Raw genomic sequence first — 14,295 nt, forward strand, 5'->3', positions numbered from 1 at the left:
CAACAGTCTCACATTCTGAAATGCCACAAGAAAAGCTGTTGAGGGAACATGCAATGGGAATGGGCCGTCTGTACTGGAGCCCAGTCAGCTGCCATCGCAGGGGAGCACACAATCCTGTTCCTCAATGTCTTTAATGCCCTAGGGTGGTTTTGTTTTTCTGTTACCAGAAGGCGATAGTTTTCTCCAGGTTGGAAAAGTCCAGTTGTCAGAAACGCTGACTGCAGACAGGTGACTCCTGCACGGGCAGTAGGGAGCGTTTTACAAGACATCGAAGGGCAAAGCTATTTGTTTCAATTAGAGCGGCTTTCACTGGCAGCAGTACTAAATTCACGTTAATTTCAGTGTACGCCACATGCTATGCCCTATATATTTCTCAACGTGAAGGCAGCGATTTCGTCAGCCCCTCCGCTTCCCCTTGGCGCACCCAGCCGTTGTGTGCCAGTGCGGCCGAATGGAGCACGTGTGATCAGCAATGCAGCGAGTGCAGCTCTGCTGGCCTGGTAGCGTTCGTAAAGGCCTGATTAAATGAGGAAAGCCTCTGCCAGTCACCGTGAACAGTGCTGCCCCAAGGAAATGAAAAATTGCCTGCCTGTTTTACACCCATGTGCTTTACAGATTAGGATGTGGCTTTAGGTATTTAGGTGCTGTAAGCTTGAATGTAAGATTTCTTTTGCCCATAATAATGAAGTGGAACTAAATGATCTGTTTCCCAGTATGCCACAAGGCTGATTAAATAGGAGACCGGAAAAGAAGTTTTAGAGGCAACATTTAGCTTTGGGTCTTCTTTTGTTTGTTATTTTTTAAACAGCGAATTGGAGGAGATTACAAAGCCTGAAATTAATAGAAACAGTTTTCTGATTTAAAAAAATAAAGAAATATAAACTTAATTCAAACCTTGCCCCGAGGAGCAGGTGGCTCAGAGGTGCACTGTGGACCCATGCAGGAGAACTGCAATGAGTATTCCTTACCAAAAGAAAGTGAAACTCTGCTAGATGGCTTTGTTTCAAGATGTTCTTCTAGTCCAGCTGTTTGTTATGCTGTTACTAACATATTTATCTTAGGAATTAGGAAACTATTATTTACAATAGTAGTGCCTTCATGGCTCGTCTCGGCTTCAGAACACTTTGTTAGCATCAAGTGAATTATTTTAGCAGCACTCCTGAAATGGAAGAGTAATCCTTATAATCCTAGCAGTCTTCTGGGAAACGTGAGCAAATGCTTCATCCCATCACACCTGGGACACGGCAACCTCACTGCCCAGTCAGGAGCACCGTGCAGCAGCACACAGCAGCTTGTAGACTGCTCTCATCTCCAGGTCCTTGCAGCACAGAGCCCTGGTCCTGTCACTGTTCTTCAGCACTCGCACATCCTCCAGGATTCCCATTGACTTTGCTCAGTTCTCCACTGAGTTGCATGACAGGAATCAACTGTGAAGTCATGTGCCAGGAAGTTACATAGAGAATGCATTAGGAGAGAGAAAAAAATAAGCAAAAAAAGAAAAATGAAGGTATGTGAGAATACAGCTGCTAGCAGGGTAAGCCAGCCTGCTGCTGCCCAGCTCCCGTGGCGTAACCTCTGGGAAGTGCTTTCCATTCTTTCTAACTCACAGTTTTTTTCTGAAGAAATCTGACAAGGGATCAGGCAAAGCATAATGGAAAAGCTGTTGCATGCTGCAAGTGGCAAACCCCAAAGCAGTTTGCATTTATTTTTGCTGCATTTGAAGGCATAGGCTGCATAATCTAATATGTCTTTTATGTCTTATCTTGTATTGTTTCTAGATTGTTTAGTGAGCGTGTCACCCTTAGGCATTACTAATGAAAAACATTTGAAAATGGAACCTTTGCAGGCTGCTTCTTAGGAGCAGAGAAGCCCAAACAGTGCTCACAGCGAAGGCACAGCTCCGTTCCTGCTCACCCCGATGGCCGGGCCGTGCTGCCTGCCAAGCAGCGCGCAGCCCACTGAGGGTGTTGTGTGGAGACTGCCCTAATGTGAGGTTTCACGTTGGAACACAGATGGTGTGGGACACGATAAAGCTGCTTGGAAATATGGATGGAAAATAGCATACCTTTGCTTATCTCTGTTTGGTTATGTGCCTATTTACATCTGCATTGCATCTGACACAAAGCAAGAAATATTCAATGTCTCTGCCTAATGCATTAGGAATTACTGAGGTTTTCTGGGACCACTAATTAATATAGATTCTTTATCTGTTGAGAACGAGGATGAAAGTGGACTTAGCAAAAAATGCCCTGAGGTTAGTGGTTTTGCTTTGGCTCTGTAGTGGCTGCCACACAAAAAGCTTTCAACTCTTACTGTAGTTTGCCAACTCTGCTAAGAAGAATACGAAATTATATATGAGTGTATATTAATTTAAATATATATACACTTAAATCTGGTTTTAGAGCACTTAGGGGAAGATGGGGATAACTCTGACCTAATTTCTCACTGAACTGATTAGTAGTTCTGTACGCCTCAAAGTGAGACACATTAAAAGGTGCCATCTTGTTAAAGTTTCATCTCTGGTGGTCAAGTTTCTTTGAGACAGCTGTAGTTAACCACTCAAAAATAGATGTGGTAGCAGTCACTAAGTAATTTCTGAACATTTAGGTCAGTCATTCTCTTTTCCAGTTCTTACTGTTCAGACAGGACCTGGTGCAGGTAGTTATCTGGTTTGAACTCACCTCAGCTTCCACTGAAGTGTGAACTTTGCCATGAAACTCCGTGGACAGAAGTTTTCTTGAAGGCTTTCTCTATGGTTCTTGTACAAAACAGTCTGCTTCCCCTGGCCTGAGGCAGTGTCTGCAGGACGGGGAGTTTCTGTGTGGTCGGCATTCTGAGCTGCAGCTCGCGCTCAGGTTGGTGTCCAGGCTCACAGCCTCGCTGTGCCTCCAGGTTCCCTGTGAGTCTGGAGTGGCGGCAAGGGGCACTGAGTGAAGCATGCTGTGATTCCTACAGAGAGGTCAGTGCAGGGCTGACCACAGAATTGGAGCACCTAGCCGTCCCGTGAAGCTCTTGCATTGCCATGGTGTAACGTGCAAGCATTAGTTTGCTTTTTGTTTTTCACTTGCACTAGGACATAGAGAGGAGCAAATACAGACACTGGATTGTCAGGTTAGATTTCATTTGCCCAGAATAGCCGTGTCCATGTAAACCCAGCACGTTCCATAATTCCTACTATAACTTCTCTCCCTCCCTTTTTCGTTATGTTAACTGTGCTTGAGTCGGGGATTTGCTCAGCTTCAACTACCCCATTATAATTAAAGCAATACAATTTGCCTGAGACAAGCTCTTAATGTCATTTGCAGTGATTACACCTGTATTAAAATTACAGCACTTGCTTCAAAATAATTGCAAAACAAATGAGTCAACCTTTTTCAGGATATTGTTTCAAATATCTTTTCTTCAGATACTTTCCTTCTTTTTGATGTACTGATATTGCAGGACCTCTGTTCTGCCTCATGGCTTCATGTTCTGCTGGGATTCCACGACTGTGCTCTGAGCATGAGGAGCCCCCTGCGGGGTGGCAGCCGGCTGCTGTGGGTGTAAGGCCAGTCTGTCCCTGCAGTGGGGTCTGAAAGGTGACCTTGTGGGGACCCTGTTCCTTTTGGAATGCTACTCTTAATGGACCTTGTTCTTTGAGATAAAGAGTTTCTAATGAAAGGCAACTGGAGAATTAAACCATTTTGTATTTTAGGGTGAAGAAGCACTGAAAAATCATTCTGTACTTTTACAGTAGGATGTCCCAGAAGTACGGACTGTTGGGATAGTCGGTCTGATCTTCATGTTATTTATTCTAGTTGTGTACCATTGACTTAAAGGCAGTGACCACAAATTATTAGTTGTTAATGTTTAGTTACGATGGCCACTGAGAGTCAGGTTTGGTGTTCTCAACTGAAAAGTTGTTTCCTAATGTTTATCTTCGTTTCCAAAGCAAACTCTTAATTTATACGTTGAAAAGCTGTGCCTAGATTGTTTTTTATATCTGATTTTGTCATTGGGTTTTTTGTTGCCTTCAGTAAGAAGAGAACATTCCAAAAGAGTTGCTGTTCTGACCATCAATACCAAATGTTTTGGTATTTCCAAACAGCAGATTTCCACCCTATGCAAAATGAATTACTGTCTGTCCCTTTCGGGAAGGCTGAGAGGCTGACAGTTCAGGTTTCTGTTTGGTTTCTGTCTAGCCTTGCCTGAGACGGGCCATCTTTGAGCTACAGTGAGGACTTTGCCAAAATGGAATTTTGTATAAGACTCCAATCATCTAACTAGTAGAGCTGGAGGATGATGTTGCAGCCGCTGGTGGAAGTGCTGGGAGCTCAGCAGCTTTGCAGGCTGCCAGATTCTGCGTGCTGGTTCTCCGTAGAAATGACACAGTGCAGGATGTGAGCTCAGCCAGGAGAGCTATCAGATTTGTACGTGAATAACCCCAGCAATAATGTTGAATCAGGCACTTACACCGTATGCTTGAAACAAACGCGAGATGTGAGCAAATGCTTTCAGCGCCTTTGAGTATTGCTGCTATTTATTGTGCTCAGATTCAGCCTGTCCTTAAACATTTCCTCATGACAAACAATTCTATCTGAGTTTATGTATTTAGACTGATAGTGACATCCAGTGGTTGATCAATCCAACCACAGGAGTAATAACAGTCATATCAAATGGAGCATCTAAAATGATGAGGCGATGTTGATTTAGATCAGGCGGAGTCTGTAGCAGATATATGTCACGTCAGCCTTCTAGACTTCTGTGACCAGGAGAGACTTGGCAGCTTTTGTGCTTGTTCTTTGGGGATGATGGCAGTGAAATTGCACAGTATCTGGGGGAGGAATTGCTTTATATTCGCATGTGGTGGTGGGCAGCTTTTGGCACGAATCAACACCTGGTTTAAAATCTTATTGTGTTTTTTGTTGTTACTTGAGAGCTGAATGGTATTTTCTGCAAGTTAAAGGAGATCTCCATGATGTACCACTCACGGGGCTTTGGGACAATAATTCTAATAGCAGTACTGCATTCCAGGACCTAATCAGGATATTGCAGAGAAACCTCTCACAAACAGTGCAGTGTCTCCCAGAAGTCTTCTGGTATCAAGCGTACAAAGAGTGCAATAGAATAAATGGTTGCTTCCAGCATGAACAGAACTAATTTTAGACGGCAGTGCTTAATGTGCCTGTCAGCGCTTCAGAACGAATGATTGAAGATAATAATAGATTTGTTATATTGTTGCTTGTGTCCAGCCTCAGATCTGCAGGAAATACAGTACATACTGCTGACAACACCCATGCAGGACCACCCTAATGTGTTCCGAAAGAGATTTCCCAGTGTCTGTTTAGCACGACTAATTGCACTGTCACAGCCGTGAACGTTCCCAGTCCTGGTTACAATTACAAGAAGCGCTGGGTAAATGTATTTTGACTCGAGTGTCTCCGGGTGCACTTAGCAGTGCCTGGTGATGTAAGGCACGCTTTGCAGCGTACTTCTTTTCTGCTAAGAGACTGCCAGTAGGCTGCACGCACAGTGGGAAATCTGCTGGTAGGACGGGCGCGGATGTCGGCTCTCCCCTTGCTGGGTGCCGTCCAAAGAGCACCAAAGAGTTAACAGGTCTTGTAGTTAAGTGCTTAATTAGCAACTGGAGAGTAAAGTCAGAAGAATTTAGTTCATTATTTGTCGTGGATAGAGTCCTTTTCACTTCGCCACGTAGAGTAATACATTGATATTAAGACTGAACACACTGGCGGTTCACAGGTCAAGATTAATCATCATGACCTTGGAACATGACTCTTCATGAAGGAAAAGCTGAGTAAGGGAATCTGAAACGAGAGTCCATGCTTTTATATAGAGCTCAGTCTGATCAAATGGTGAAAATGTAATTGAATGGCAAAAATAACATTCCTTTTCAGAGGAAGAATTAGAGCCCGTCGGGAAGAGAAGTGAGATACGAGTAATTTTTCAGTGCAAGTAGCAGTAAGAATTCATCTCCAGCATCACTGAGGTTGTTACCATTTTCCTTCTACTACAGCAGTCTCTCCTGTTTCAGATGTTCAGTATTTTGAGAAAGATATAATAGCAAAATCTAAAATTGCTAGTTTATTTACTGCCAAGCAGAACACAACATTTGTTTCTGCACAACATCTTTGTTTACAGAAACTTTTTTTTTTAATCTACTTAATATGTTTCTTAGCAAAATGGAGCATAACAATAATAATGGGTTGCTGCAGTCACACTCGCAATGTTAATCAGCAAATAAAGGAGCTTAGAGGTAAGGAGTGAGTTCTCTGTGTCTGGACTGAGCTCTGTTTGGACTTCACAGGAGAAGCAAGGCGGTTAGAAAGCTGTCTGAGCTTCGTGGCTCTTAGTCCACAGATGTATGTGTTAAAGCTGAAGAGGAACAGCTTTGGTTTCCCTGACAGTGGCTGTTTGGTATTTCATTTATGTAAAGGAGCTGTCTTTCAGGCTCACATTTTCTTTATGCCCATCAGAGCATCCCGTGCCTCTGCCCTCCTGATCCAATACAGCTTCCCTTCACAAGGGGAATTCCTCACTCACTGCTTCTGGCTGATTTAAGGTTATTTCATGCTGCTTCTCAGGCCTGGCACACCAGAGATTCTTAACCTGATAGTTCAGATGTTTTCTAGTTGTGAATCTGGAAACAATTACCTTTTAGAGTTCCATGCATAGCACTGGCATGACTGTGTTCTCTTTGTGTCCCTAGTGATGCTGTTCGCTAGTGATGCTATTCACATTGTTGCACTCAGTCTTTATAATCATTTCAAAATTCTCCACTGCACAGTTTAGCCAATATTCACCTATTTCCACGGGTGTAGAAGCAATTAAAAAAAAAGGCATTTTTGCTTACTTAGTATTTTCCCTGCTTTGCTCTGTTCTGGATGTTATCCATTAAAGCTTACACATCCCTGCATGGAAAACACAGGACTGCTACCATAAAGAATAATTCTTTTGAGCCATAACTTTTTCCCTATTACCTTCCATTTTTATGAGCAATGCCAAGACAAGTCAGTATGTAAACCTCAGCACATTTGTAGTCTCTCCTTTTTGTATCTTAAGTTGTATTTCATAGCTTCCAGGCCTCATCATTTCATCACAGCTTTTATCATGTTCACCTTCTCCTTAATTCCTGCAGGAAACTGTTTTGTTATTTTAAATATTTTCTTTGCTTTAGCAGTTATGACCCTACAGGCTCAAAGATTTGTGGGGATGTTACAAAATGCAGAAGCACAACTATTTAAAATGTGTTGTTATTTCAAAACTTAGCTTAAGAGAGTCTGCATCCTGATTCATGGCTTTGGAATTGCAAGACTGTATCTCAGCTACTTGTCATTCTCTCATTTATTTTATATTGGTGCTCCAGCCCAGAGAAGGCAGTAGGAGGAGATGTGCTCTCCTGGTTGCTGGCAGCCCTGGAGCATCCCAGCCATGCTCCCTCCAGCAGCAGGCAGGATTTGCTCGCAGGTCCCCAAGCTGCCCCAGCACGTGGTGGAGCTGGCAGCACCTGCATTGCCAAGGATGATGGTCAGGGAAGTCTCAAGCACAGCTGCATCAACTTCAATTTCATTTCTTATACCTAGAACCATGCTTTACAGCTTGCTTTGCAGTTTTTACCCTGATGAGTACTGCTTGAACCCACACTAGTGTTCCTATTGTCCTTGTGTAAATCCACTTGATCATTTGTGTTTGTATTAAGGCTTGTAATATTGTGTTTGGAAAAGAAGCACTGGCCTTTGGCCTGTGTCATTTGCTAGGGTTCCTCTAAGCTATCCCTCAAGCTATTACAGGGATAATGGGGTGGAACAATTTATTAATCTGTCATCTCTGAGCAAATGAGTTGCATTTGTTTTGAAGCCTTAATGTAGAGGTCATAGGTTAACCATCCTAGAAAGTGCCTTAGGCTTTTCTTTTCAGGTATGAATAAACTATAGGGTCTTGCAGACTTACCATATATCAAGGAAAGGAATGGGTAAAATCTATAATTACTTTCAAAACTTTGTGAATTTTCCATAGGGCCAACAATTTACTGATGTTTTCTATGCTGCAATGCGTTGCACCTGCAGAGCTCTGTACAGACTTTAGAGGAGATCCATCCAGTGCCACAGTTAGCAGGTCCACGGTGTATAGAGAAAAGAGCTCCAGCAGGAGGGTGAACCATAGACTTCCCTGTTTTCTGTGAAATGCTAGCAGTAGAGAACACCAGCAAATTGAAATAGTAACGGTCCAGATAGCAGAAAGCTTAAGGTAGGTCTTTCTTTCATTTGTCTTGTGTCTCCAAAAACCAGCTAAGATTTTGTCTTCTGACCTTCTGTCTGCTTAGCTCCCTTTTAATCTAGAACTGCTCCTTTCCTGATGCCTTGTGGTAGGGCTTTCAGAGAACCGCTCAGCCGGCTTTTACCTCCTGTTGCAGTGAGGTGCTGTGAGGCAGCAGCCCGCCCAGAAGAGTGGATTCCGTGGGGAATTATGCTCCCTAATGTCTGCAGAGAGTCTCATTTGGAGAGGTGATTATCCTATAATAGCTTCTGACCACTGGACATTTGCCATCCCTTGGTGGTGCTGTAGGAATCACAGTTAACGGCACAGCAAATTATATGGCAGAATTTCACAATCTCACTCTCTCCTTAAAACCAAATGCCTTGTGCAGCTGGAGGCTGACACACACAGCCACACGCTCATTTGTCACATAGTGCAATGTAATTCCTGCTTTCAGATTTGCATTTTGGAAAATAAATGTAAGGATCTCCACATTACTTGATATATAAACCTGCCTGGCTCTCACAGAGCAGCCTCAGCAAGTCAGTAACGTGCCTACAGTATTGCTTACTCTTTTTCCGTTTGTTCTCTCTGCTGTGCCTTCAGTTTTGGTGGTTGACTTCATTGCTAGAGTTAAATGACAAAAAGGTGGAATAATAAAGGCCAAAGTTTTACCTGGAATTGAAGGGGGGGAAGTAACAAGCCTCCAACGTGAGCCTGTAAGTAAAGAATGTCTGAGGACTCAGTGCACTGCACACAGATTGATTAACTCCTGTATACTGTTGCCTGAATAGCATTTAAGATATATAATGCAAATAAGTGTGTCTTAAATGAAGAGTACTCCCCATCACGCTTAGGGCAGAGAAAAAGTCTTAAGTTATTGCAGACACCACTGTTGTACTGTGGTTGAAATATGGCTTTCGATTAGTAAACAGATGGATTTTGATCTGCATCACGAGCCTGAATGAATTGGCAATTCTTGAAGCAATTTGTGTTCTCAGAATCAAACTACCAAACAGTAACAGATGTGAGTACATTGAGCTGTCAGGAGCTTAATGAGGTACAACTGAGATCAGTAACCAGTTTTAGAGAAGGGTTAAGGGGATCCCTTTTTGAAAGCTAATTATTTAGGACAGCACACCTGCCATTAGGCAGAGAAGATACCAAAAATCAGCCATTGTGTTGCAAGAATTCTCACTCTGCCACATGTGGCTGAAGTAATAGATAGAGCTACAGCACAAAATTAATTGAGCTTTCAAATCTGGAGAAGGTGAGAGAAAAAAGTTGATTTAGGGTTATTACAAACAGTGGAAATCACTAGCACAGCATGCCTTCCATTGCTGCAAAGCATTTATTTTTAATTCTTGAAGTTATAAAGGCGTTTGCAGATCGCCTTCCCTGAGTCCATCATCACGAAGTGCTTTGTGTGGCTGCACGGGAGGATGCACAGTTCCAGCTCTGAGCTCCTGGGCCGTGTGGCATCGGGCCTTCTGGAGAGGCGTGTGGCTGTGGGAAGATCTGTCCGCGAGTCAGAACTCTCCTGACAGAAAAACGGAGTTAAAAGTTGTTCCTAAGAAAACCTTGTTTCTGCTCAGTTTGCCTCCATCGGCGTCCATCAGACCCACGTGTCCCCAGCACCGCACGGCCCTCAGCACTTCTGTGTGCACAGTTTTATTCACGTCCTTCTCACCGTTCTCGATCCCCCGCTGCTGACACGTGGACTTTTAAAACACGGGTGCCTGAAGCGGCACCATGGCTGGCTGCCAGCGACGGCATGGAGAGAAAAACTTCCCCGGTCTCTGCGGTGGCCACAAAGGATTCACGTTCCTGACACCAGGGCTCCTTCCCAGGAGGGTAGGTTTATGTCACGCTGCGTTTTTACAGAAGATGTGACTGGATTGTAAGTCCGCCTCCTTAGGGCCTTTGTATCATTTAGCATCCTACTGGTATCTGTTTTCCACTCTGCAGGAAGCCTGCCCCAAACTGACTGTAAATTACCAGGCAGAAGTCTTTGATTACTCACCAATTATCTCTTTTCCTTTCAACACATAAAACGCTCTATATGAGATAATTCCTGGAAATTCAGTGTAAATGGTAACATTTAAATTAGCATGCTGGAAAGTTGGTTGCCTGTTACTTACCTTGAACAGAAAATTTCCCCCGTGATTCTTTCTGTTCTATTGTTTTCCATGTAAACACAAACCTGGTGTGAGTGCTTGAACACACGGCTTACATTGTGCTTCTGCTGTTCCAGCGACAAAAAAATTCTCACTGAGCTTCTTTGGACTTTATTGATCACTTTAGTAAGAAGAAAACTCTCATCATTGCAGAGAGCTTGAGATGGAGAGAGGGCTCTCATTTCTTACCTTAATCTCAGTGAAACAAACTTTTGAGTGCTTTTCTTGTTTTTGTTTTTGTTTTGTTTTGTTTTCTTGGAAAATGCTGGGAAGCAATAAAATAATTGAGATCTACTTCAGCGTGGTGCCCAGCGCTGGCAGTGCTGCTGACCCCTGGTCCTGTGCCCTACATGAGGGCACCTGGCTCAGCTGGGTGACGATATCACAGAGATCGCATTTCTCCATACTTTTCAGTATTGGAGCAAACAGTAAACAGTTCTGCACTTCTATACTTCTACAGAACGTTCCTCCAAAAACTACTGCTGAGTTTTAATGTATCCTGAAGTTCCCATCTTGTAGTGAATAGAGGACTTTTTGGCTTTTAACTCTACGTTATTGTACTTGTTCCTTCCCAGAGGGAAGTGTCCCACATACGGAGTCAGACACAGAATTAGACTCTACCTTCCCCTGTGAAAACACTGCAGAGTTTCTCTTTTATTTTGTTCTACTTTTGTTAAACCTACACAGGGAATTTTAACTCTCAAAAAAGTTTTACTGACTCTTCCACTCCCAAACAAGATACATGTATATACATGTATATACACAGATAGGTAAGCGATCAGCAGCTACTTCTATTACAGTGACTGAAAGAGCTGGAGTGCATTCCTCTGGGTGCATCTGGACAGGCTGACCTTGTCATAGAAAACAAGCAGTGCAGTGCTGTGCAGTGCTGTGCTGTGCAGTGCTCTGCTATGCTGTGCTGTGCAGTGCAGTGCTGTGCAGTGCAGTGCTGTGCAGTACTCTGTTATGCTGTGCTGTGCAGTGCAGTGCTGTGCAGTGCTCTGCTATGCTGTGCTGTGCAGTGCATCCCTTGGTTTGCAGATGACAAAACTGCAGAATGCAGGACAGGTGTTTATTTAAATGAAAGGCAGCTGCAATAATCCAACACAAACATCATTTGTCACCATCTGTCAGTTGTTTGCACGCTCACAGTGTGACTACAGCACAGGAACTCGCACGCCTCAGTTCCCTGGGCTCCAGATCTGCAGTAACCCAGCACCAACCCTGAGCAGCCTCAGAGCCGTGTCTGTGTGTCCATGTGTCTTTGTGTCCATACGCATGTTAGAGTGCTTACACATGTGCACATGCTCTCACCAGGCAGCTGCTTTCCACAGCAGTGAGGGCCGGGGCTTTGCTCAGCTGGGGGCAAATCAAACCGAGGTGTACTGCAGCCCTGGGGTCCAGGCGGGCCGAGCAGCAGAGCAGGAGCAGGAGCCAGCTAAGCAGAAATATTGGCCTACATTTTTTTCTCCTCCTGGTGGAAGGCATGTGAGTTTCTATGGCAACTTGTGTTTTCTGTTCTGTCAGGCCTACTGACTCATTTCTGGGGGAGCTGTGCAGCTAAGGAAGATTTTTTCTATCTTTGCCAAGCCAAGTGGCTTCTTTTCTGCAGCCCGTTGCTCTCACCCGTCTCATTGGCATTTGAGTCTGGCACGGCTTTTCAGAATCACTTTAGGGCAACAACAAATGACAATGAAACACTACAGCATCTTCCTGCCCTTGGAGATCCATTGCAAAGCAGTTGGGCCTGCCTGCTTCAGGGGATGCCAGCCCTACGTGCAGGCCTGCAGGGGCCAGCTGTGAGGCATGAGCTGGTGGGAGCTCTTTGAAGGGGCACAGCTGTGCCCAGCTCTGCCCCCAGCCCTCCTCCAGCCTCAGCACGCCACATGTCCGTAGCCAGAGGCTTCTTTTTGAACCTGCCAGTCCATTTCACCTTTAACTGATATGTTTGGCCGGGAGCCTTGCTCTAACAGCTACATCCCAAAGGGTTTCCCTCACATGGACCAGCATCCATTGCTAAAATAATTGGTTTGTGGCATTGTGGTGACATCTTAATTGCCCTGGATCAAATGTTCCATGGGAACGGATCTCCCACGATCTTACCTGATCACTCTGGTTTTTGTAATTGGGAAATTGCATGCCATGGACGCACAGGCTGGATTTTTCAGGAGTGTGCAGGGATGCTGAGTAACCACTTTTCCTTGAAATAGTGGGATGGGGTTTGCAGGTTTGCATCTGCTTCTCCAGGCCCTGCAGAAAATTGCAGCTCTGACATCCCAGAGAACGCGGTGAACGCTCTCACCACCAGCAATTCTTTTGAAGCTTTTTCTTTTGCCTAATCACAAACATATGGTACACGTTAAGGGAGATTATCTGCACAAAATGCAGCCTTCCTTTAGCTTTGCAAGGTCACAGCAGCACTGCAGTTAAGCGGTAAACAGAAGGAAAACGTTCAGGCAGCATGACCTTGGTCAATCGGTTAATCTTTCTCTATTCTATTTTCTCAAGCAAAATAAAAAGCTATCCCTGCAAAGTGCTCGGAGATCCTGGGGCGAAAGGTGCACCGTAAGCCCAGAGTATTAATTATTTAAGCCCTGATTGTCCGCTTGGTACGGGAGGGAATAGAGATGAATTTACTGTCTGTTGTTGTCTGTTTGTTTAGATATAGCTGCTGTTTGTGTTGATTGCAGCCCTTGGCTCGCAGTACACCAGGCAGGTTGAAGGCTGCAGGCACTGTATGTTGCTTCTCCTTTTGGTTCATGACACTGAGATTTAGAAGCAACAGTGAGGCGAGCAGCAACAGAATTACTACTACTACTATTAGTTACTACAGGGAGTACGAACATTTAAAAAGACTCCTGTTAGCGTTTTATGCAGAGCTCCTTATTAATTACACTGCAAGGGGGAGGAGGGCTAGGATGCAGTCAGCACTGAGCGTCATCGTGTGCTGCCAGCCTGATGTGTGTCCTGGGAAATGGCACCTGCGTGTGACAGGGAGAGGAAGAGGGCTCACTTCTCTTGTTCTATCCTGTAATGTCAGTTCTCGAGGTTTTGTGGGGAAACCTCATCTAAAATTGCTCACAAATTGGATTTTGGTTGTTAGATTAAGCTGCGTTGCACAGTGTAAAACATTGATTTTTAGATTTTAGAACGCTGAATAATGTATGTGCCCATGGCCTGCTGAACTGGATCGTGGCAGTGGGAGTGCTGTGGCCCTTTTCGGAGCAGCCCCAGACAATGACTGCTTTAAGACAGAGGCAAACTTTGAGTTCTCTAGCTGTCTGGTGTCTGATTTTAAAAGGGAGATCTTTTCTTACGTTGTTTTATGTTACTGAGATTTCATTTTATAGTGCCTCACAATGTGATCCTATCATAAGCACAAAGGATGCTTTTTAGAGCTGTTGTCCCTTAAAACCTGCTTACCATCATTCTCTTTTCACATGGCTACATATTATGGGTACACAAATGTACAAGCATGAGCACATGTAGACAGAAAGGGAAAATTGTATTTTTATGATCCATGCAGACGTTATCATAAATCTAAATAAAATCCTTTTTCAGAACTCTAGTCAAATTGGATTGCTTGAGCCCTTCAGAAACTTCTATTTTCAGACACAGATGTTGCAGAATGTATTTAAAAATAAAATAGCATGTTGGTACTTCAGTAGCGGTGTTGGCAGTGCTGTTGTGCAGGCTGTCTCTGAGGAGCTCAGTGCGCTCCTGTATGGGTTTGAGCCACGTGCAGACACTGATGCTGGGTCTGTGATTTCTGTAACAACTTCATCACATTTCTCATACTCTTCCCCTTCACTGGCTGCTGCAGAAGGCCAGGCTGTGTTGATTCTCCTCCCGTTCTGGGTCAGGT

The 14,295-nt window shown here is 44.2% G+C and overlaps 1 long non-coding RNA gene across 1 annotated transcript in view; it reads left to right on the forward strand.

Annotated features, from left to right (window-relative positions):
* LOC125703060 (uncharacterized) overlaps positions 1–14,095 on the forward strand; it is a 28,453-nt gene extending 14,358 nt beyond the window's left edge. Inside the window, exon 4 of the long non-coding RNA XR_007380756.1 lies at positions 1,847–14,095. This is a non-coding gene — a long non-coding RNA (uncharacterized LOC125703060). The remainder of the gene's footprint in view (positions 1–1,846) is intronic.
* Positions 14,096–14,295: the final 200 nt, after the last annotated feature.

Source organism: Lagopus muta, chromosome 20 (assembly GCF_023343835.1).
Source record: "Lagopus muta isolate bLagMut1 chromosome 20, bLagMut1 primary, whole genome shotgun sequence".
Classification (NCBI taxonomy): domain Eukaryota; kingdom Metazoa; phylum Chordata; class Aves; order Galliformes; family Phasianidae; genus Lagopus; species Lagopus muta.